The sequence below is a fragment of the Phyllobates terribilis genome, unplaced genomic scaffold (genome assembly GCF_046119375.1).
Source record: "Phyllobates terribilis strain yellow unplaced genomic scaffold, ASM4611937v1 Scaffold_1__5_contigs__length_1240528914, whole genome shotgun sequence".
NCBI classification, from domain to species: Eukaryota; Metazoa; Chordata; class Amphibia; order Anura; family Dendrobatidae; genus Phyllobates; species Phyllobates terribilis.
In genome coordinates this window covers 1,118,878,018-1,118,900,190 of record NW_027362761.1, presented here as the reverse complement: position 1 = coordinate 1,118,900,190, position 22,173 = coordinate 1,118,878,018, and positions in this window count along the sequence as shown.

The following is a 22,173-nucleotide window of genomic DNA, read 5'->3' as shown; positions in this document are numbered from 1 at the left end:
GTTGTGGTACCCGTACTCACCTTCCTCCAACCATCATCCCAAGAACCTACGGAGCAACGGGTAGAGCTGGAAGAACAGCCGGTCCAGGAGGCAGAAGACTCCACACAAGCAGAACAGGAGAATCAACCCTCTGCTTATAGTGAGCCTGCCGTACCCCTAGTGAGACAAAGAGCCGGTAGACAGCTGCCCAGTTTACCCTTGACAGCTCCTACACCCTGTAGTTCAGGGCCAGACAGTCAGCTCCGTAGGTCCACTCGGGCCACTAGAGGCCAGTTACCCGCACGCTGGAGAATTTAAAGTGTATAAATTGTTTTATTTATGTTTTTCTGTGTCTTGTTGCTTGTGTATAATTTTGTGTTTCTAGTTATTTTTAGGAATCCTTGGTGGATTTACCGGGAATCCTTGTACATAGTTGGAGCGTAACCCAGGATGGACTAAAGACTGTTAAGGACTCGGGGCAGGACAGGCCCCTACCTGGTTACGTCTCCCTGTTTTGGTGAAATGGACACCTTGCTTTTCAAAACTGCACCCGGTTGCGGACACGCCGTAACCATCTTATGTGTTTTTCTTGTTGTATTGTTATTGCTATACTTTGTTATGTTTTTCTAAAAAATATGTTTAGTCCCGGAGTACTAAATTTCACTAGGGGGGAATGTGACACCCCAGGGGTCTGGTTGCCACAGTGATAGAGATATTACGTCTGAGAGCAGGTGGGAGGTCCTTTGGTCAGGGATCCTGTGCATGCCACACCTCCTGCCCAGTCTTGGGAGGGGAAGAACTTCCCCTGTATAAACCCGGGGCTGAGGCAGGGTGAGTCAGACAAGTGGAGTAGAGACAAGAAGCAGCATAGGAAACAGCTGAGTTCCAAGGAGTCAGGGGCTGGCAGCTGCAGCGCTCGCCCTGACTAAGAAGATTCTTTACCGGACCCGGAGTCCGAGGCTGTGGGGACTAACTCCTACCCAGCAGCAGAATCCGTCAGGCAGGGGATTTCAGGTCCTCTGGCCCAGAAGCCCGAAGGCACGGTCACACGCGTGGGACCAGCACCGCCATCGTGGAGCGGAAGCCATTAGAAGGCCCCGAGTCACCGGCCATACGGGTGAGCACCACACGGTACACTCAGGGACGTGGGCTACTTACATCAGCTTCTAGCAAGGTAGCCAGAAGAGTACAGTCAGTTTGGGAGGCCTACAACTACGCCTGGCCAGGGGAGATCCCATCTGCTCAAAGACTGACCAGGCCCCGTTTGCTAGCAAGTACTCCGGGAGGGTCTGTCGTTGTTACCAGTAAAGACCCTGAACTACACCGTACCGTCTCTGAGTGGTTCCTGCTACCCCCATCATCCACGTCGGCTGCCCTGAGGCCATACCCCTCCCGTTGGGGGTTATACTATCACGCTGCACAATCCTACCACCGGCCTCAGCGGTCTGCCCTGCAGCAGCAGCTTCCTGGCTGTACTCAACGGGTGGCGTAGTCATCAACTATTTACTACTAATAGACTGCCGTCTAGTTTGACTCCCTGGGCACGGACCGGGTCACCGCCACGAGACTACGACCCTCCACTGATCCGGCTCCGGGTAGGCTCCCGCGTGCGCAACGCAGCGCGACACAGGCCCAGGGGCGCGTCATCCCCATTAGGGCTCACAATCTACATTCCCTATCAGTATGTCTTTGGAATGCGGAAGTAAATATTTCCGCTCATACCGTGCGATGTAGAAGAATTCATAGACCATGCTAATAAAAGATTAACCCTCTATGTGTAGATGTCAGCCGTTTTTCCATAGAAACTACAAGAGATCACTTACGTTTTTATAGAGTTATCAACAACTACAAAACTGAAAAAAAATCTAAAAAAAAAACAGGATGATGGAAAAGCAGAAGAGAAGAGCTTCACACTTCATGGTGACACCTGAAGTACTAAATCAAGCAATCAGTCTATAATCTTGTTTAACGGCCTTCGCTTGCTATAGATCACAAGCAATATTTTTCTCATTCTCAGCTCGGAGAAAAGACTGGCAGATATAACTTTGTAACTGATCCTGACATATGACAGAAGGAGGACAAATATGGCAATTATTATGGTCCTGACTCCTAATGCGCGGCACAGCAAGACACAACAGCTGCACTTAATGAAGAGAATGTAGCGAGTTTTACAAAGAGAACACGCATCAAAATGATATCTACCAGACCAATAAAACACAATCGGCAGAAAATTGACCGGAGCGATAGCTCATTCTGTTAATAGCGCAGATTGTTATATGGTGGTGAAGTTCATCAGACGGCTCAGAATATACATTGGGATGAATGTATCAATCCAAGTTGAAATAAAAGAAATGATAAAAGCCGATGATGATAAAATACACCATTTTATTATAACCATTCATGGGAAGCTACCTGTCAGAGCAACAAACCACACCTTTCCTATAAAGGGGGATTATTCAGCTCTGCCTTAGTCCCAACCAAGATTACCTATTTGTTGGTGGGGTTTGACATAAGGACCTCCCAAAATTTGCGTGATCTGTTTCAGAAAAATCATAGAAGTTCTTAGATTGTTGGCAAGTATGACAACAAATCGTCATTGATATAGTGCAATGCATCCATGACATCGTACCGGGCCTCCTAATAAGAGGTGGCGCCAAAATTGCGAGTAGTAGGAAGGAAGGAAGTAGTAGGACACTTGTAGGACTCTGCGCTTAGCTGTTATTGGGTTAAAAGAACTGCACATTTGAAGATAAACTGACTTAGGGTAAGGTCACACAAATGTTTTCTCTCCTTCTAAGAATAACAGCCCGATTCGGATCAGAGTTTGATTAGAGTGGGATCAGTTCTTCTTGGACATTGAGGGGAATCTCCGTTCTGATAGTCTGTGATGACATCTGTAACATCCTTGGTGGTGTACTGGCATTTGTTCCCATCTCCCACCATGCAAGGCCGCCAACTTACTCATCAGCCCAGGCTGTGCACTGTGTTCCTCTGCTTGCTGTGTGCATGTGTCTTGGCTGTATGTATAGGGCTGCGGAGGCGGAAGCACTTCTTGATTCTTAAAGAAACAGTGTGCGCATTCCTAATGCGTCCCCAGCCTATTTATGTGAGTCACTTGGTACTTAAGGCACCTCTGCCCTTTTGGAGGGGCCTGAGTAACACTATCCTTCAGTGTAACTGCTGAGTTGCCAGGTCCTGTCCTGTCTCTAGCCTGTTTCTGCCACCCTGATGTTACACAAGGTGTAGGAAAGACTAAGTGCAACACAAAGATAAGGGGGAAAAGGGGGCCCAGACTCTAGGGAAAGGGGGTAGTGGAGACCTCCTAGGCTGACCTTATATCACCCTGTCTCCCTAACGTCCCTATATTGGTTCCGCACCAATCGCCACACAGGAACCTCTCCCTGTCTTTCCCTGGCATTTGGCCCTGGCTAGGGAAGGTAGGGGATGAGCCCTAGTTGATCCCCACTGACAACTAAAGACAACAAGGGGGAACAAACAAGGGAAGATAGTTTAGCTGTAGTCGACTTCAGAGAGATGAAAGATGAACACACATCCTCTTAGCACTAGAGAGAAAGAAGTAATGTACTTGCTCCAAGCCTTCAACAATGGGTAATGTGGGTATCACTGGCACCTCCCCCCAAGACAAGAGGTATTTATATACCCAGGCCATGGTGTTAATAAGCAAGAGGAAGGTAGCCGCTTGGACCTTGAGAGACAACTTCTAAAAAGATGTCTGTAATACCAAACTAAGAGATCTCCTGCAACCAACTGCAGGGCGACTGTCTGTCACTTCTTACACAGCTGTGACAGTACCCCCCCTCTACGAGTGGCTTCCGGACACTCAGGACTGGGTTTTTCAGGATATGAACTGTGGAATGAACGAACCAATCTGGGAGCGTTCACTTCTGATGCTGAAACCCACATCCTCTCCTCTGGACCATAACCCTTCCAGTGCACCAAGTACTGTAGAGAACAACGTTGGAGATGAAAATCTGCAATCCTCGAAATCTGGAACTCCAGATTACCATCAACCATTACTGGGGGCAGTGGTAGAGGTGAGGGCTCAAGAGGTTCTACATACTTCTTGAGATAGGACCTGTGGAACACGTTCTGGATCTTAAGGGCCTGAGGAAGTTCAAGACAGAACGCTGTTGGGTTAACGACGGCGGTTATTTCATAGGGACCAATAAACCTAGGTCCCAGCTTCCAAGAAAGAACTTTCAATCTTATATTCTTGGTAGACAACCACACAAAGTCATTCACATTAAGGTCCGGTCCTGGCAAGCGTTTTCTGTCAGCCATACGTTTATAACTGTCTCCCCATGATCTTTAAATTACTCAGAACACCCCTCCATACCGAGAAGAGCGATGAAGCAAACCGTTCCTCCTCGGGAACTGCCGAAGCTCCTTCCCCACTAAAAGTACCAAACTTCAGGTGATAACCGTATGCACTGAAGAACGGTGACCTGCAATTGGATTCTTATCGATGACTCCTCTTATTGAGGAGTCCTGAGGAGATAATTTGCATATTCCCACTGCATTTTGGGGTAAGTGAAGAGTCTCCGTGAGCTCAAAGAACACTGGATTTTGGCTGTTGGAGCTGAAAAGAGGACATCGGTAAACCAGGGGAGGAGTCCTGAGGAGATAATTTGCATATTCCCACTGCATTTTGGGGTAAGTGAAGAGTCTCCGCGAGCTCAAAGAACACTGGATTTTGGCTGTTGGAGCTGAAAAGAGGACATCGGTAAACCAGGGGAGGAGTCCTGAGGAGATAATTTGCATATTCCCACTGCATTTTGGGGTAAGTGAAGAGTCTCCGCGAGCTCAAAGAACACTGGATTTTGGCTGTTGGAGCTGAAAAGAGGACATCGGTAAACCAGGGGAGGAGTCCTGAGGAGATAATTTGCATATTCCCACTGCATTTTGGGGTAAGTGAAGAGTCTCCGCGAGCTCAAAGAACACTGGATTTTGGCTGTTGGAGCTGAAAAGAGGACATCGGTAAACCAGGGGAGGAGTCCTGAGGAGATAATTTGCATATTCCCACTGCATTTTGGGGTAAGTGAAGAGTCTCCGCGAGCTCAAAGAACACTGGATTTTGGCTGTTGGAGCTGAAAAGAGGACATCGGTAAACCAGGGGAGGAGTCCTGAGGAGATAATTTGCATATTCCCACTGCATTTTGGGGTAAGTGAAGAGTCTCCGCGAGCTCAAAGAACACTGGATTTTGGCTGTTGGAGCTGAAAAGAGGACATCGGTAAACCAGGGGAGGAGTCCTGAGGAGATAATTTGCATATTCCCACTGCATTTTGGGGTAAGTGAAGAGTCTCCGCGAGCTCAAAGAACACTGGATTTTGGCTGTTGGAGCTGAAAAGAGGACATCGGTAAACCAGGGGAGGAGTCCTGAGGAGATAATTTGCATATTCCCACTGCATTTTGGGGTAAGTGAAGAGTCTCCGCGAGCTCAAAGAACACTGGATTTTGGCTGTTGGAGCTGAAAAGAGGACATCGGTAAACCGCGCGCCGGCATTTTGAAGCTTTTTTTTTAAGCTTTTTTCACTGTTTTCAGAACATTAACAGTAAGAACATGGAAGAGTCCAGGAGCCATTTGGTGAGCTGCATATCCTGCTACATGTTCACAGACTTGCCAGTGGAAAAGCCAAACTTCACATGCCAGAAATGCAAGCTTGTGTCCCTGTTGGAGGAAAAGTTGCGAAATCTAGAAGAGAGGTTAACTACCTTGAAAATCATTAAGGAAGGTGAAGAGTTCTTAGACAGAGCAGAATTATTTCTTCATGATTCAGAAAGAGAAGAAATTCGAACTGCACCTGATGAAACAGAGGAATGGAAGCATGTGACCCACAGAAGCAGGAGGATCGAGAGGCAGTCAGCACCCATACTGCTCAGGAACCAGTACCAGGCTCTCACGCAGGAGAACCATGAAGAAATACAGCAAAATAAGACTTTGCCAGCAATGAATAACCTTGTAAGCCCTCAGAATCCTCCTGGATGGAAAAAGAAGAGTGTTGTGAAGAAAAAACGGAGAGTGGTGGTCATGGGGGATTCCCTGTTAAGAGGAACAGAGGCCGCTATCTGCAGACCAGACATAACCTCAAGAGAAATGTGCTGTCTTCCAGGAGCAAAAATTAAAGATGTGTCTGACAGGATATCAAGACTCTTCAGACCTACAGATCACTACCCATTCCTGCTAATACATGTGGGGACAAATGACACCGCAAGAAAAGACCTGGAAACCATCAGCAGTGACTTTGAAGACTTAGGCAAGAAAGTGAAAGAATTGGGAGCGCAGGTGGTCTTCTCATCCATCCTCCCAGTGGATGGCCATGGAACAATGAGGTGGAATAAGATTCTACAGGTGAACAACTGGCTACGTCGATGGTGCCGTCAACAAGGATTTGGATTTCTGGATCACGGAATGAATTACCTATACGATGGACTACTTGCTAGAGATGGGGTGCACCTTATGAAGACTGGAAAACATGTATTTGGAAGTCGCCTTGCTACACTTATCAGGAGAGCTTTAAACTAGAACAATGTGGGAAGGGAAGCAAAAGGCCAGAAAAAGCCATACAGCTGACAAATACTATTGAGATCTCTGCTACTGGAAGTGGAAAGGAAGAACAAAGACAAAACAATTTAACTAATAAAAATATGGGAGGAAGAGAAACCAATCACAAACTAAAATATTTTTATACAAATGCACAAAGCATGGGCAACAAACAAGGAGAATTGGAACTACTAATGCAGGAAAAGAAATATGATGTCATTGGAATCACTGAAACTTGGTGGGACGATACACATGATTGGAATAAAAGGCTAAAAGGATACAACTTATTTGCAAGAAACAGACTTGATAAACGAGGAGGAGGTGTCGCATTGTATGGGAATCTCTCTCAAGTAAAACTAACAGGTCAAGCAAATTCTTATCCTCTCTTGCTGACAACTTTATCTTCCAAAAGGTAGGGGAGAAAACAAGGGGATCTGCTACTTTGGATCTAATCCTTATAAACAGGGAGGAAATGGTTGAGGAGGTAAAGGTGGCTGGGACCCTAGGAGGCAGCGATCATGCTATTATAGAATTTTGGATAACTAGAGGAGGAAGACATGTGAAGACTCAAACTTCAAGGTTAGATTTTAGAAAGGCAGATTTTAAGAGACTCAGAAAGAGAATAGGAGGGATCCAATGGCTGGATGTCCTTAAGGACAAAAATGTCCAGGAAGGATGGGAAATTTTTAAAAATGAGATTCTCAAAGCACAATCGTTAACAATCCCGAAAAGTAGGAAGAATGGGAAGCATTTAAGGAAACCAGGATGGATGAACACAGAACTTAAACACATGCTAAAAAGAAAGAAAGAAATGTTTATTAAACGGAAAGAGGGAGGCATATCTAAAGAAGATTATAATGCAGTCTGCAGATCCTATAGGGCACGTATCAGGTTAGCTAAAGCTGACAATGAATTAAGGCTTGCAAGAGATGTCAAAAGCAATAAAAAAGGATTTTGGGGGTATGTCAAAAGTAAAAGAAAAGTCAAAGATGCTATAGGATTTTTACAGGATGAAAATGGAGAAATGGTAAGAGAGGATGCTGAGAAGGCCGAACTTTTTAATTCCTATTTTGCATCTGTTTTCTCTCAGAAAGAAAATGTAACATCAACTGATCTTCACTGTCCTTTTAAAGGAATAGAAGAATCCAAGTTATCTGTAAACAGAAAGATTGTGAGGGAATATTTAGCTAACATAAATGAGTTCAAGTCTCCAGGTCCAGATGAATTACACCCCAGAGTACTGAAGGAGATCGTAGAAGAAATTTTAGAACCACTCTCCATAATCTTTGAAAATTCTTGGAGAACAGGAGAAGTCCCAGAAGACTGGAGAAGAGCAAATGTTGTTCCTATCTTCAAAAAGGGGAAGAAGGTGGACCCAGGGAACTATAGGCCGGTGAGTCTGACTTCTATACCAGGAAAGATCTTTGAACAAATTATTAAACAACATGTATGTAAGTACCTGGATAAGAATGAAGTGATTAACCAGAGTCAGCATGGGTTTGTAACTAACAAGTCATGTCAGACTAACTTAATTTCCTTCTATGACAGAATCACTGACTGGGTGGAGCAGGGAAATGCTGTAGATATAGTATATCTTGACTTCAGCAAAGCATTTGACAAAGTATCTCACACCATCCTTATTGAAAAAATGACCAAGTATGCAATGGACCAGGCAACTGTTAGGTGGATTCATAACTGGCTTAGTGATCGGACTCAAAGGGTGGTTGTAAATGGCTTCACATCCAGCTGGATGAATGTCTCAAGTGGGGTACCACAGGGCTCTGTCCTGGGACCTGTATTGTTCAACGTCTTTATCAATGATTTAGATGAAGGAATTGAGGGTAAACTGATTAAATTTGCTGATGACACAAAGCTAGGAGGGATAGCTAATACTAGAGAAGAGAGAGAGAGGATTCAAAAAGACCTAAATAAACTGGAGCAGTGGGCAGCAACCAACAGAATGGTTTTTAACAGGGAAAAATGCAAAGTACTACATCTGGGCAATAAAAATGAAAAAAGCATATACAGAATGGGAGGAATAGAGCTAAGCAACAGTACATGTGAAAAAGACTTAGGTATACTAATAGATCATAGACTGAACATGAGTCAACAGTGTGATGCAGCAGCAAAAAAGGCAAATACAATTCTGGGATGTATTAACAGAAGCATACAGTCTAGATCACGTGAAGTAATTATCGGTCTTTACTCCTCTTTGGTCAGACCTCATCTGGAATACTGTGTACAGTTTTGGGCACCACATTTTAAAAAAGACATAGACAAACTGGAGCAAGTTCAGAGAAGAGCGACCAGAATGGTGACTGGTCTGCAAACCCTGTCCTATGAGGAACGGTTGCAGGATTTGGGAATGTTTAGCTTGCAAAAAAGAAGACTGAGAGGAGACTTAATAGCTGTCTACAAATATGTCAAGGGCTGTCACATTGTAGAAGGATCATCTTTATTCTCATTTGCACAAGGAAAGACTAGAAGCAATGGGATGAAACTAAATGGGAGGAGACACAGATTAGATATTAGAAAAAACTTTTTGACAGTTAGGGTGATTAATGAGTGGAACAGGCTGCCACGAGAGGTGGTGAGTTCCCCTTCAATGGACGTCTTCAAACAGAGGCTGGACAGACATCTGTCTGAGATGATTTAGTGAATCCTGCTTTGAGCAGGGGGTTGGACCAGATGACCCAGGAGGTCCCCTCCAACTCTACCATTCTATGATTCTATGATTCTATGTTAGAAAAGTGTATATCTGCACAGAGATTGAAGCTTCAGAAACTGGAAGTTCTGTGGAAACTGTTTGGGTAAGAATACAAGGAGAGAACAACGGAAAGGACACCATTGTAGGCATTTACTACAGGCCACCTGGGCAAGCTGAAGATATGGATGAACTCTTTATGTATCAAATGACCAAGTTCTCCAAAAAATATGATGTAGTGGTCATGGGAGATTTCAACTATCCAGACATTTGTTGGGAATCTCTCTCAAGTAAAACTAACAGGTCAAGCAAATTCTTATCCTCTCTTGCTGACAACTTTATCTACCAAAAGGTAGGGGAGAAAACAAGGGGATCTGCTACTTTGGATCTAATCCTTATAAACAGGGAGGAAATGGTTGAGGAGGTAAAGGTGGCTGGGACCCTAGGAGGCAGCGATCATGCTATTATAGAATTTTGGATAACTAGAGGAGGAAGACATGTGAAGACTCAAACTTCAAGGTTAGATTTTAGAAAGGCAGATTTTAAGAGACTCAGAAAGAGAATAGGAGGGATCCAATGGCTGGATGTCCTTAAGGACAAAAATGTCCAGGAAGGATGGGAAATTTTTAAAAATGAGATTCTCAAAGCACAATCGTTAACAATCCCGAAAAGTAGGAAGAATGGGAAGCATTTAAGGAAACCAGGATGGATGAACACAGAACTTAAACACATGCTAAAAAGAAAGAAAGAAATGTTTATTAAATGGAAAGAGGGAGGCATATCTAAAGAAGATTATAATGCAGTCTGCAGATCCTGTAGGGCACGTATCAGGTTAGCTAAAGCTGACAATGAATTAAGGCTTGCAAGAGATGTCAAAAGCAATAAAAAAGGATTTTGGGGGTATGTCAAAAGTAAAAGAAAAGTCAAAGATGCTATAGGATTTTTACAGGATGAAAATGGAGAAATGGTAAGAGATGATGTTGAGAAGGCCGAACTTTTTAGCTCCTATTTTGCATCTGTTTTCTCTCAGAAAGAAAATGTAACATCAACTGATCTTCACTGTCCTTTTAAAGGAATAGAGGAATCCAAGTTATCTGTAAACAGAAAGATTGTGAGGGAATATTTAGCTAACATAAATGAGTTCAAGTCTCCAGGTCCAGATGAATTACACCCCAGAGTACTGAAGGAGATCGTAGAAGATATTTTAGAACCACTCTCCATAATCTTTGAAAATTCTTGGAGAACAGGAGAAGTCCCAGAAGACTGGAGAAGAGCAAATGTTGTTCCTATCTTCAAAAAGGGGAAGAAGGTGGACCCAGGGAACTATAGGCCGGTGAGTCTGACTTCTATACCAGGAAAGATCTTTGAGCAAATTATTAAACAACATGTATGTAAGTAAATGGATAAGAATGAAGTGATTAACCAGAGTCAGCATGGGTTTGTAACTAACAAGTCATGTCAGACTAACTTAATTTCCTTCTATGACAGAATCACTGACTGGGTGGATCAGGGAAATGCTGTAGATATAGTATATCTTGACTTCAGCAAAGCATTTGACAAAGTATCTCACACCATCCTTATTGAAAAAATGACCAAGTATGCAATGGACCAGGCAACTGTTAGGTGGATTCATAACTGGCTTAGTGATCGGACTCAAAGGGTGTTTGTAAATGGCTTCACATCCAGCTGGATGAATGTCTCAAGTGGGGTACCACAGGGCTCTGTCCTGGGACCTGTATTGTTCAACATCTTTATCAATGATTTAGATGAAGGAATTGAGGGTAAACTGATTAAATTTGCTGATGACACAAAGCTAGGAGGGATAGCTAATACTAGAGAAGAGAGAGAGAGGATTCAAAAAGACCTAAATAAACTGGAGCAGTGGGCAGCAACCAACAGAATGGTTTTTAACAGGGAAAAATGCAAAGTACTACATCTGGGCAATAAAAATGAAAAAAGCATATACAGAATGGGAGGAATAGAGCTAAGCAACAGTACATGTGAAAAAGACTTAGGTATACTAATAGATCATAGACTGAACATGAGTCAACAGTGTGATGCAGCAGCAAAAAAGGCAAATACAATTCTGGGAAGTATTAACAGAAGCATACAGTCTAGATCACGTGAAGTCATTATCGGTCTTTACTCCTCTTTGGTCAGACCTCATCTGGAATACTGTGTACAGTTTTGGGCACCACATTTTAAAAAAGACATAGACAAACTGGAGCAAGTTCAGAGAAGAGCGACCAGAATGGTGACTGGTCTGCAAACCATGTCCTATGAGGAACGGTTGCAGGATTTGGGAATGTTTAGCTTGCAAAAAAGAAGACTGAGAGGAGACTTAATAGCTGTCTACAAATATGTCAAGGGCTGTCACATTGTAGAAGGATCATCTTTATTCTCATTTGCACAAGGAAAGACTAGAAGCAATGGGATGAAACTAAATGGGAGGAGACACAGATTAGATATTAGAAAAAACTTTTTGACAGTTAGGGTGATTAATGAGTGGAACAGGCTGCCACGAGAGGTGGTGAGTTCCCCTTCAATGGACGTCTTCAAACAGAGGCTGGACAGACATCTGTCTGAGATGATTTAGTGAATCCTGCTTTGAGCAGGGGGTTGGACCAGATGACCCAGGAGGTCCCTTCCAACTCTACCATTCTATGATTCTATGACTATTAATGGCAAATTCTGCAAGCGGTAAGTAGGATGCCCAATCCTCCTGATTTTCGGAGATGAAACACCTGAGGTAGGTCTCCAAATTCTGATTGACACGCTCGGTCTGTCCAGTCTACTGAGGGTGGAAGGCAGAGGAAAAGGACAGCTGCACCCCCAGTCAACAACAGAATGCCTTCTAGAACTTGGAAACAAATTGGGTCCCCAGATCTGACACCATATCGGAGGGAACCCCGTGAAGCTTCACGATCTCATTTATGAACACCTGAGCAAGTGTATTAGCATTTGGAAGTGCAGGTAATGCGACGAAGTGAACCATTTTACTGAATCTATCTACAACCACCAAAACCACCGTTTTGCTTGCAGAAACCAGTAGGTCAGTAATAAAATCCATGGACATGTGTGTCCGTGGCCTACTAGCGATAGGTAGCGGAAGAAGAGTACCAGACGGATGGGAATGCAAAACCTTAGAACACACGCAAATACTACAAGCAGATAAGTGTTCAATCACATCCCGATGCAACCCCGACCACCAAAAACGACGATAGAGAAGGTCCACAGTTGCCTTACCACCTGGATGACCAGCAAGCACAGAGTTATGATGTTCTTTAATAACCTTACAGCGCAGATTGGATGATGCAAATAACCTTCCTGGAGGGCGGCAGGCAGGGGTTTCCCCCTGAGCCTCCAACACCTCACTCTCCAATTCAGGATATAATGCCGAAATGACTACCCCCTCCTGTAATATTGGGGCAGAGTTCTCATGGTCACCGCCACCAGGAAAACTCTGGGACAAAGCATCAGCCTTGACATTTTTGACCCCTTGACGATAAGTGACAACAAAATTGAACCTAGTAAAAAAAGAGAGAGTTTTTTAGGAATTAATGCAAATTGTCTCTTCAAAGAGGAAAAGGACTAAAACTCTAGTGCAACCTACAGGAAGTAGTAATCCTAACAGTCAATAGTGACCCTTTAACGAGCCTTATCACATGACTTAGGATATAAGCCAAAACCAGAAACTCTAGTCAGTGCAAAGTGTGAGTTCTGGTTTGGCTGGGTGAGAGGCGTCAGACCGGTATGTAAGGGGTAATATTTCTCCTTGCGGAGAGCAACATCTTTAGAATGTCACAGTGAGGAGACTTCTAAAGCCGCAATGCTCTTCTGGGAAATATGCAAATTGTCTCTTCAGAGAAGAAGAGGACTAGAACTCTAGTGCCACCTACAGGAAGTAGAAATCCTAAAAGTTAATAGTGACCCTTTAACGAGCTTTATTGCATGACTTAGGATATAAGTCAGAACCAGAAACTCAATTTGCAGACATTGTGTTTCGGGGTACTGCCCCTCGGTAGTGCAAAGTGAGAGTTCTGGTTTGGCTAGGTAAGAGGCGTCAGGCCAGTATCTAAGGGGTAACATTTCTCCTTGCCGAGAGCGACATGTTAAGCATGTCAGGTGAGGAGACTTTTAAAGCCGTTACCCCTTGGATACCGGTCTGATGCCTCTCACCAAGCCAAACCAGAACTCACACTTTGCACTGATGAGGGGCAGTATCCCGAAACACAGTGTCTGCAAACTGAGTTTCTGGATCTGGTGAGGCCCCTAGTCATGCCCCTCCAGGCACTCCTCGGTTTGTGGCACAGTGGGACCACAATCCACACTCACGCCAGACAGTCCAGGCGTGAGCGTAACAACATCCAAGTGTGGTCCGATGTTTTTCAGGAACCATAGGCTTGCATTGTTGATTTTGATCTGACATTCCGAGTAAAAAAAATCAGACATGTGCACAGCTCCATAGAATATCATGGGTACAAGTGCGATCTAAGAAAACCATGGATAGCACTTGTCCAATATAATCAATCCTGTGCATGAGCCCTCAAAGTAGATCTGTCACCAGATTCCACAATACGAACTGCATAATTAATAAATAGATCTCTTGAGACCTGAAGATGCTGATATATTTACTTTGATAATGTCACAAATGTTGAAAGTTTTTTGAAAGTTTGATTCAATCTCAGTATTATTTACAGAAATGAAGAGATACAACATCTGTTGTTCATTATTTGCAACCAACCTAAAAAACATAACCTAAACCTGAACAAAAAGGAGACCAGAAGAAACAGCTCAAGTGTCTAATATTTCCCATAACTAAACTGGCTGGGATAATAGTCAAGTCCTCAGTAACAAGGGTTTGTTCAACATTTTTTTTTTAGGAGTGTGCCGCTCCCCTGCCATTGACAGATTTGTGCCATCCCCATTGGGACAGTGAAGCTGGCCAGATCCAGCTTGAGGGCAGCTCTTACAAGCTGGTTAGCAAAGAGATTGTAAGCGCTGTGCACTGCGCCTTGGGGACTGGCAATCACTGATAGACCAGAGCAGTGGCTGCTATGTAACTAGCAGTAAAAAATAAAAAGTACATTTTACCAATTTAATATAGTGTGAATGAATAAATCTCATGTGTCTTTTGCCTCCATGAAACCCTATGGTGGCCTAAAGAGATCAAAAAGTTAATAAAAATAATCAGTTCTGGAAGGTTTTTATGATGACATAATCAAACCTATGACATCATTACTTTTCTGCAATCTCATCACATCTGTGATGTCATCACCTGAAATGAAGCCTGTAATGTCTTGGCCTAGAAACCTTTTCAAAGCTGCACATTTTTGAATTTTTATACTCATGGACAATATACAGGGTTTTAGTGTCATTGAAAGCGTTTTATGAGCTAAAATTGCACGTCCTTGTTCCCTCCGCCCTGCAGATGTCAAAGGTTGCAATCTATTTAGACACATAGTGTAGTGTTATTTTTAAGATCATTCCATCCTGATGTCCTGTATGACACAGATGATAAACTAGTGGATCGGCCAGCGCCTGACTGCATGCATATAGCGCCAATCCCAGCATTACAATGTCCGCTTTCATCTGACGGAGGATCTTTTCACATTTTTATTGAACATTAATTGTAATTGTGGCATATGTTTAGTGATAATTGTGATATTTGTGATCATTTGCAATTCTTTCTTTTGAAGATAACATTTCATAAATGACTTTCGAGATTGCGATTACATTCATTCAGATGCAGATCGCAAGATAAAGGCAATTAATGTAAAAAAAAAAAAAACAATTAATAAACATTTACAGATCATCCTGAATCACCTCTGCATAGTATACAGCCATTTGTTCATTAGTCCCTCTGGTCACATTATTCTGTAACTTTCACGGGTCTCCTATCTAAGCCATTCGCCAAAACATTGAGTAAAGGGCACCTTCTGCATTTAATTAAAAAGGTCATCAAGGTCCATCACTTTCTATTGCTCCATGACCCTGCTAAATAGATCAGTCTTTCTAATCTTAGTTGATTTCCACTTTAACCGATCCCATCCTTGTTTTGAAAGTCATCATTGGCCTCTAAAAAAAAATCTTCTCTTGTTACGACGATCTGTCAATATTACAAAAATACAGTATTTTACCGACACCACGACTTTTATTCTCAAGTCAATATCTCCACTCCCACTTCAATAAAATACTAAGTTTTCTTCAATAATCCTTATAGGATCCTTATTTTAACCATTTCATATAGGTATGGAGACATACTGAATTAAAAAAAAAATACATTGCGAATCATAAGTCATCTAACACTTGACTGTATTTCTGTTATATTTATAGATTTACCAATATACAGTACAGACCAAAAGTTTGGACACACCTTCTCATTTAAAGATTTTTCTGTATTTTCATGACTTTGAAAATTGTGCATTCACACTGAAGGCATCAAAACTATGAATTAACACATGTGGAATTATATACTTAACAAAAAAGTGTGAAACAACTGAAAATATGTCTTATATTCTAGGTTCTTCAAAGTAGCCACCTTTTGCTTTGATGACTGCTTTGCACACTCTTGGCATTCTCTTGATGAGCTTCAAGAGGTAGTCACCGGAAATGGTCTTCCAACAATTTTGAAGGAGTTCCCAGAGATGCTTAGCACTTGTTGGCCCTTTTGCCTTCACTCTGCGGTCCAGCTCACCTCAAACCATCTCGATTGGGTTCAGGTCTGGTGACTGTGGAGGCCAGGTCATCTGGTGTAGCACCCCATCACTCCCCTTCTTGGTCAAATAGCCCTTACACAGCCTGGAGGTGTGTTTGTGGTCATTGTCCTGCTGAAAAATAAATGATGGTTCAAATAAACGCAAACCGGATGGAATAGCATGCCGCTGCAAGATGCTGTGGTAGCCATGCTGGTTCAGTATGCCTTCAATTTGATTAAATCCCCAACAGTGTCACCAGCAAAGCACCCCCACACCATCACACCTCCTCCTCCATGCTTCATGGTGGGAACCAGGCATGTAGAGTCCATCCGTTCACCTTTTTCTGTGTCGCACAAAGACACGGTGGTTGGAACCAGAGATCTCAAATTTGGACTCATCAGACCAAAGCACAGATTTCCACTGGTCTAATGTCCATTCCTTGTGTTCTTTAGCCCAAACTTGTCTCTTCTGCTTGTTGCCTGTCCTTAGCAGTGGTTTCCTAGCAGCTATTTTACCATGAATGCCTGCTGCACAAAGTCTCCTCTTAACAGTTGTTGTAGAGATGTGTCTGCTGCTAGAACTCTGTGTGGCATTGACCTGGTCTCTAATCTGACCTGCTGTTAACCTGCGATTTCTGAGGCTGGTGACTCGGATAAACTTATCCTCAGAAGCAGAGGTGACTCTTGGTCTTCCTTTCCTGGGGCGGTCCTCATGTGAGCCAGTTTCTTTGTAGCGCTTGATGGTTTTTGCAACTGCACTTGGGGACACGTTCAAAGTTTGCCCAATTTTTCGCACTGACTGACCTTCATTTCTTAAAGTAATGATGACCACTCATTCTTCTTTACTTAGCTGCTTTTTTCTTGCCCTAATACAAATTCTAACAGTCTATTCAGTAAGACTATCAGCTGTGTATCCACCTGACTTCTGCACAACACAACTGATGGTCCCAACCCAATTTATAAGGCAAGAAGTCCCACTTATTAAACCTGACAGGGCACACCTATGAAGTGAAAACCATTTCCGGTGACTACCTCTTGAAGCTCATCAAGAGAATGCCAAGAGTGTGCAAAGCAGTCATCAAAGCAAAAGATGGCTACTTTGAAGAACCTAGAATATAAGACATATTTTCAGTTGCTTCACACTTTTTTGTTAAGTATATAATTCCACATGTGTTAATTGATAGTTTTCATGCCTTCAGTGTGAATGTACAATTTTCATAGTCATGAAAATACAGAAAAATCTTTAAATGAGAAGGTGTGTCCAAACTTTTGGTCTGTACTGTATGTTATGTTGAAATTGCTATCAAGATTAAAGGGTGCTACCGGGACTTTACTATTGATGGCCTATCCTAAAGGTGTAGTCAGATGGACGGAGATCGGAACGCAATGCTTGGACTGGCCGGCGGCTCTCCAGATCCAAGCGTGACAGCTTCATGTATTTCTATGCAGCTGTGAAGTTCTGGTCGGGAGAGGGGCCAGCCAGTCCGTGCACTGCATTCCAATCTAGGTCCGATTTATACAGCCACCTAACTGCCCCCTAAGAATAGGTCATCAATATTTGATTGATGGGGGTGCGACACCCAGCACCCCCACCGATCATCTGTTCCTGGTGCCAGTGGTGGTCAGATGTGTTCAGTTGCAAAGCGGAAGTATTGAACTTGGTCAACTGCAAATGCACCCTTATAGTTTTGAATGGGGGTGAATGTGCAATACCGAATGTAGCCACTATACAGTTAACGGAGCAATGCTATTGAGTTCCCTAACTGAACACATATGGCAAAAAGCTTATCAGTGGGGGTACCTTGTGTTGCACACCCACTGATGAAATATTGATGACCCAACCTAAAGATAGGCTATCAGTATAAAAATCTTGGGCAACCCCTTTAATCAAAAGTAGGAGTGGTCCACAAGAGGATTAAATGCTAAGTAGACCCAGATTGTGATCCAACAGGGCTCTTGATATATTATAGAATCTAGCAAATTGGAGAAAATATTGAGCGGATATAACTTTTTAACCCCAGCGTGAAATTTTTGCCATTTGTAATACTAATTTCTTTATATTTGGAAGGAGTTTAATGCACCGCTCGGGTTTCAGAAGCATTTGCAAACAATCTGTGTAAGACAATGTCTACAAATTATGATTCATGACAAATTCCATCTTTTTCAATTGTTTTCGCCTAAGGATCATCCTATGACTCCTATGGGCATTTTTTATTGCTGTGGGTGTTCCTGAGATGTTCTGTGGGTGTTTCCATGCTAATCAGGGGAAGGACTTGAGAGTATTCTGCAAATAAAAATGCAAATGCTGGAAGAATGAAAAAGTGGCTGTACTTTAGATTCTAAAATCAACAGCATGATCAACATTGTTGTAGATTCTGTGCTGAAAAGCAGCAGAATTGCTCCATTTAACTTTATTGTTGCTAATCTGAGCGCAGATTCTAATATGATACTATAGCTGTAAAGGGGTTTTCTCAAGATTGAAAGGTATCCTCTATCCATAGGATAGTGAATAACTTACTGATCAATGTGTGTATGATTGCTTAGACCCCAAATCATCCAGACAATTGGGCAGTGTAAAACCTTGTCTAATGGAGTGGAGGTCCAGCCAGCCCATCTCTTCTGCATTGAAAGTCTACACGATTCTGGAGAAAGCCAAGTACACCATTTGGTTTTTTACAGCAGTGCCATAATCAGTGAATGGAGCAGAGGTGAGCATGCTTGATCTCCGTCCTTGTTTTAAAATCTGGAGATCACTGTGAGTCTCATTGGTCCATCACCTCTGATCTCTAAATTATCCCTCTAACAATAAATAGGCAATAACTTTTAATCTTGGGGAAAGCTTGGTGAACTCCTTTTCTCTCCACTTCCCTGCCTCCCAGCTTCCTGCCTCCGGGGGCCGGTACACTACTGATACATCGCTGGCCTGAAATGTGCAAGCAGTGGCTACATTGCCTGTGCCACATTGGTGGGGCGAAAGGGATCTGATACTGGCCAAATTCAGTGATCCAACTAGATTGGGAGCAATGCTTGCAAGCACTCCTCTCCCCTCATCTAGACTTTGAACAATAATCTATAGAACTAAAAATGCAACCCTTTTAAAACACAGAAAGGAATTAAAAAACCCTTAATGACATGGCGATCTTACGTTTTTTCATTTGCGTTTTTTCCTCCTCTTCTTCCAAGACCCATAACTTTTTTTTTTTTTTTCCAGTCAATACCTAGTAGAAGAAAATGAAGGGTTTGCTCAACCGTTTAGGAGGTCGTGTGTTCTGAAGTCACAGAAACTCAAAATATAGAAAAAACTTCGGCACACCACAAGTTTTCTTTGCAACTTGAGTATTTATAAATTAGTTAAGACCTCTTATGGCAAGGTGTATGACGTACCAACGTTTCGGCCCCAAAGGGTCTCTATCAAGGTATATGCTCAGTGCCGCGGTGCTGGAAGTCTGGAATGCAGTCAGTGACGCCGTGGTCAATACCTTCCTATGAAGGCTTGTTTTTTGCAGGACGAGTTGTACTTTTGAATGACATCATTCATTCTACCACGTAGTGTACTGGAAAATGAGAAAAAAGAATTTCAAGTGTGTTAAAATTGCAAAAAAAGTGCAATTCCACAATTGTTTTTTTTCGGTTTTTATTTACCATGTTCACTATATGGTAAAACTGACCTGTCAATGTGATTCCCGAGGTCAGTAGGAGCACACAGATACCAAGCATGAATAGATTCTTCTTTATTTAAATTGTAAAAAAAAATTGTAAATTTGTAAAAAAATAAAATAAAATGTTGCTTTTGTCGTCATTTTCCGAGACCCATAACATTTTCATTGTTTGCACCCTGAGATGATGTTTTTACTGATACCATTTTGGAGTAGATGTTTTGATCACCTCATTTTATTGCAAAGTTGCAGCGACCAAAAAAACCCACAATTTTGGAGTTTTGACTTTTTTTTTCTCGTTACGCAGTTTACCAATTGAATTAATTTACTTTATACTTTAATAGATCGGACTTTTACGAACGCAGTAATACCAGATATGTGTATTTTTTTTTTTCATTTTTTTAATTGTTTTTTATGTAATGGTGTAAAAGGGGGATGATTTGAACTTTTGTGTTTTTTTTTATTCATATTTTTAAAAAGTTTTTTTTTAACTTTTTTACTGTAATTAATAGTCCCCTTAGGGGACTTGAAGCTGCGATCGTGCTATGTATATCTAAAATCACGCTCTCTTATGAACACCAACCATAAGCTGGCTTTCACAGGAGGCTCGTAATGACAGACACAGGGGTCATCAGCAGACTCACGGCTGTCATGATAACCCATCCGTGCCCTGTGATCTCGATCACATCGGCAATCCAGTGGGCATGTGGAATGACGCACCCTGTCAGAGATTGACAGCAGCATTTAACAGGTTAACAGCTCTGCCCAACCCGCACCTGTTAAAGGCACATGATGACTGATTAAATCTGCCATCATTTGCTAGGAAAGATGCAGGTTCGGGATGCGAGCCTGCATCAGAGACAGGTACGCAATATATGCCGTGACGAGGTTAAGAACTAAATTGCACAGTTGATTGTTTTAACAATCAATTTACAATTTCACTCATTAAAGAAAATGAAAATAACCCTTTAAATGCTAATGATTGAAACCCCAGCATGTAAAATTGCGAAATGTCTTTTGTTTACTTGTTGAATTTTATGTGTTTTTTGAGCTTTTATATCATCACATACACGGTATAGAACAGAATCTGTTATTTCTGCCTTCTGCGTGTAAATCTCCTGGCTCGGTTACACGGCATAGCAGGTCCGACTGCATGTTATTACATGCAATGTATTACAATGCTCTGAGGCTTGCAGGAAGGATAAATATGCAATGTTTTGCACCCAGAGATTAATTTAAAAGTGCTGACCCCTTCACTTCTCTCTGTCTAGTAAGTGGATGTATAGAACAATTCATCAGGTGCATTCAGCCTTACATTTTCTTTATTATGCACACAAGGAGCACATGACTGATGACTTTTTAAAGGCATACTGTATGGGAAGGTATATTTATTGGAGCTGTTTTCTACAATGTAATAACCCTACAGAAATGTTCTTCTCTCGGAGGAAAACATATGTACTGCCAAAATGTGTCTAAAATAATGTTTACGTCTATCGGTATGGCTCGCAGTGAAAATAACACTGGCAAAATGAAGCTCAGCTATTGGCACCACTTCAATGAACTTTCTAATGCAACATAATCATGGAAATTGCTTATTTACAAAAATTGTAGGAAATTTTAGTGGATTTTAAAGAGAACCTGTAGCTTTGGAAAATACTATTTACCTGCAGATATAGGGTTAATTTTCCGGTAAATAGTGTTACAATGCTGCCTGGCCGCCTTACTGAAAGTGCAGCTATTGGGAGAAAAGGATTTTATTTCCTCCTGGGAGCCACCGGCTTTCAGTCATGGAGGCATGCATGGAACAACTACAGTTACTGCTTACTATACTGTGAGTGGAGGATGTAAGTACGGCCCGGCACTTTGATTGACAGATCTCTTTGTATAGATGCATTGCAGAGTCAGCAGTCAATCAAAGTTCCGGGCCATACTTACAGTCGACACTCGCAGTATAGTAAGATGTCGCTGTAGTTGTTCCATGCATGCCTCCATGACTGAAAGCTCTTGATATGAAATAAATTAATTTCATCTTGGAAGCCGCTGGCTTTCAGTCATGGGCGCATGCATGGAACAACTACAGCTACCGCTTACTGATCTGTGAGCGGTTACTGTATGCACACCCCAGCACTTTAATTGAGAGATCTCTCTGCATAGATACTTTGCAGCGCCAGCTATCAAAGTGCCAAGCCATACTTATACTGGCTGCTCACAGTATAGTAAGCGGTAGCTGTAGTTGTTCTGTGCATGCCCCCATGACTGAAAGCTGGCGGCTCGTTATAAAATACATTTTCTCCTAGTAGCTGCAATTTCAGTAGGACGGCCGGGCAGCATTGTAATGTTATAGCGTTTTGCAAGTTGACAGGTTTCCTTTTAATTACACTTGCCAAAAAAATACCCTGTCCCTGATTCATCAACACCAGCATTGTTGAGGGAGCATATTGGATTCAGATGTGCCTGATTCATTAAGAGTTTGGAGTAAGATTTAATGCGTACGCCACTGATTGTCATTAATAGGCAATAGGGTGTCACCATGCCCTGCGCCTATTCCGCCTCAACGCCAACCATTCTAGTGGG